This window comes from Cannabis sativa, chromosome 6, assembly GCF_029168945.1.
Source record: "Cannabis sativa cultivar Pink pepper isolate KNU-18-1 chromosome 6, ASM2916894v1, whole genome shotgun sequence".
NCBI classification, from domain to species: domain Eukaryota; kingdom Viridiplantae; phylum Streptophyta; class Magnoliopsida; order Rosales; family Cannabaceae; genus Cannabis; species Cannabis sativa.
In genome coordinates, this window is record NC_083606.1 from 71,786,199 (window position 1) to 71,790,300 (window position 4,102).

The window sequence follows — 4,102 nt, forward strand, 5'->3', positions numbered from 1 at the left end:
CATTTTTAAATGATGTGGGACTTTTTGTTTGCATGTGTAGTATTTTTTCAAAGAAAACGAGAGAATGTATTATAAAATAGAAAAAATAGGAAGAAAAAAAAATAAGTTACCACCTAAACTCTTCTTTTAGTTTCCTTTATATTGATATATTGATTATTGGTAAATTGATTTTAGTTATAAAAAATTATTTTTAACTCCTACATATAAAAATTTAGTAAAATAAAATTTTTAAACTAAAATTTATTTCATAAATATATATAAAATTAAAAATTATTACTACAAAGTTAATTATAAAAAATAAATAATTACTTATATAAATATGCATATAAAGAAATTATTAAGTAATAAATTATTCAATCACTCATAAAAAATAATATTTTTTAGATAAAAGAAAGTAAAATGATAAAATTACTACTTATAACCTACATGGATAACATCTAAACGATTTTTAAATGATGTCGGACTTTTTGTTTATATGTATAGTGTATTTCTCAAATAAAATAAGAGAATGTGTCATAAAATAGAAAAAATTGGAAGAAAAAAAAAATAAGTTGCCACCTAAACTCCTTTATGCTTTCTTACATAAGGACAAAAATAAAGTGTTTACCATAAATTAGTGACGGACCCAAGATTTTTACTTTGTGGGGGCTTATTTATCATAAAAAAATATTTATAGCTACATTATAATCACTCTTACTAAATTTATCTAATTTTGTGGGGAAAATTTGATTTTATATACTTAAAAAACTAAAAAAAATTATTCTTAAACCAAAACCTTTTAAACTAAAAAAACTATGACTTTTTTTTTCAAAACCCCAAAAATACTCCTCTCATAATTCAAACCATTTCTCTCTCCTTCCCTCAAACTCTCTTTGCATCATCTCTCTCTCTCTCTCTCTCTCTCTCTCTCTCTCTCTCTCTCTCTCTCTCTCTCTCTCTCTCTCTCTCTCTCTCTCTCTCTCTCTCTCTCTCTCTCTCTCTCTCTCTCTCTCTCTCTCTATCTCGCATCCCACAACCGCACACCCTCACCACCACCTCCGACCCTCACCACCACCTCCGACCACCCGCACCAACACCCTCGACCCAGCCCCCCTCTCTCGGACCACCAAAACGTCGCAACCCCTCAGCCCCACTCTCTCTTCCTCTCTCTGAAATCGCAAAAAAAAAAAAAAAAAAAAATCCCCCGGGTCAGGTGGAGTCAGGCCAATCGGACCCATCGGACCTGGGGGATTTTTTTTTGGATAATTTACATGTATACACTTACTTTACAATTAAATTACACATATAACGTTGCTGATTATAAATTACCGTGATTTACCTATTAATTTGATCGTGAGCTTTTTTTTTTGTTTAACTTTTTTTGTCGTTGATTTGACTTTACTGTAGCATACACATACCTAACTGTTGCATTCCTATTAATTTTTATTTCTTTTTCTTTTATCTTTTCAGTTTTCACTTGTCTCTTTCTCTCTCTCTCTTTCTCTCCATTTTTATCAATTTTTCTTTCTTTTTTAACTTTAAAAATAATTTTTTATTACATCATTAATTTAAAAAATATTATCATTGCCACCTATTTTTTTAATGTGATCATTTTAAAATGTAGAAAGTATATATTTTTCACCTTTTTCAAAATCAAAGTCACTATTTAGTTACTTATCATATCAATTATATACTTATTAGTTACATTTTACTAATTTATAATTATAAAATTAAATTTTTTATAAATAAGTAACCAATTAGTATTATGTTAATTTATTTATTAAAATATCATCAGTCACCACCAAAAACTCCGACATTACAATATTTTTTATTGACATAGTAAACAACTGAAAATATTTTGTTTATCAATAAAAAAATACATATTAATAAAAGAATGAATCATTTTTTGTGTTGTGTAGAAAAATAATTTCATAGTTACTTCTAAGTTTCACTTTCGGTATCATAAACAACTAAATAGTTACTTTTAATTATGGTGACGATGAGAAAATACACATTTTTCTTACATGTCAAAATGACCACATTGAAAAGTAGTTTATTTTTTCATTTAGTTAACCAAAAAGTAACCAGATTTCGAAAACTATTTTCTAACCATATCGTTGCTCACTTAAGTTAAAAATGAATATATAGCTTTTAAATAACTAATCTAAAAATTGAAGATTATCTACGGGAGATATTTTTTTATCTAAAGTTGATCATTTTGTGAAAAGTAACCAATTGGTATATTATCTAAATCATAGTTAATTTAAATATTACAATTTTTTGATTTAAGCGTTTATATATTACAATCATGTTTTACTTGGGATTCGAACCCAGGACCTCCAACACACACACACCCACATATGGCCACTTGAGCTAGCCCCAAGTGGTTAATTTAAATATTACAATAAAGTATACTAAATAAAACTATTTCATATCTATGCTTATTTGTTATACAATATGAAAACTAATTAGTTTCTGCTCTAAACTTAAAAAGTAACTAAAAATATAACTTTAAAATAAATAATTAGCAATATTAATATTTACCAATTTTACCAATAAGTTATGTGAGTGTTTTTAATTTTATTGTAGCTTATTAGTTTATTAAATAGATTAAGTAAAATAAATATTTTTACAAAAGAAAAATATAAAAGTAACGTAAAAGTATTTAAAATAACAAATTAATTTAATATAATCTAAAAATAAATACATAAGTTTCAAAGTAACAAAAAGGTATATAAAATAATTGGTAAATAAAAATAGTAGTTTATTATATTATATGACAAACTCATTAGTTTCGAAAATAAACTTTAAGGTTACCCAAATGTATTTTAAATAATAAGACAACACAATAACTTGAAAATAGCTATTGATTATTAAGATATTTACAAATAAGATTTTAGAGGTAACCAAATTGTATCTCAAAATATATAATTTAAAAATAAATTTTTTTACGTAAAAGTAATTAATTAATTTCTTATCAACATTATAAGTAACCAAAAGGTTATTTTTGAAAACCGAGAAAAATAATAAAAAAAAAACGGAATATGGGATTAATTTCGTTTCAGGCATATTATTTTAAAATTAAAGTATTTTTAATGATGTAGCAAGGTATTATTGTAATTGAGATTTATTAAGGTATTTTTGTAAATAGTTTATATTTTAAGTATATTATTGAAAAAATCTCATTTTTTTTTTCTTTTCAATTTTAGAGAGAGGAAGAGAGAGTGGGGTCCGATGGTCGGACCATGGGGTCCGATGCAGAGAGAGTTTGAGGGAAGGAGAGAGAATGGGTTTGAATTATGAGGGGGTATTTTTGGGGTTTTGAAAAAAATGTCATAGTTTTTTTAGTTTAAAAGGTTTTGGTTTAAGAATAAATTTTTTTAATTTTTTAAGTATATAAAATCAAATTTCCCTTTTGTGGGGCTTTTCTACTATTTTGGCCTATAATTATTATATTAAAAAATTTATATTTAATTTTTTAAAAGGTAATATTTTTGTTCGTGGTGGTTATAGCCCCCACATCAATCTTAATGGCTGAATAGATCTGTTCAAAAAGTTCAAGGCTGTAAGCGTTTCTTCCAAAAAATCCCACTCTAAAGTATCATAAGCCTTCCTTAGATCAATTTTGATCATACAATTTGGTCTTGTGTTCTTCCTCCCGTATTGCTTTACCAAGTCTTGGCAAACCATGATGTTATAGGCTATATATCTACCTTGAATGAAACCACTTTAGTTTTGTGCTATCAGTTCAGGTAGTACTTGTCTCAGTCTAGTACATAGCATCTTAGTTGTCACTTTTTAAATAACATTGCAACATGTTACTGGCCCGAAGTCATTCACCGATTCGCGACATTTCACTTTTGGAACAATAGTAACAGTTGTGGAGTTTAACTCTTTGAGCAATTTCCCTGTATCTAGAAAAGGGAGAACTGCTTCACATATGTCTTCCTTAACCATATCTAAATTATCCTAAAAGAAAAAGCTACTAAATCCATCTGGCCCTAGAGCCTTGTGTCCCGGAATATCAAAAACAACTTCATTAACTTCCTTAATATTTATTCAACATAAACTAATTCATTTTATACTTATTAATATTATTTTTTGGAATATAAAAATACCAAGA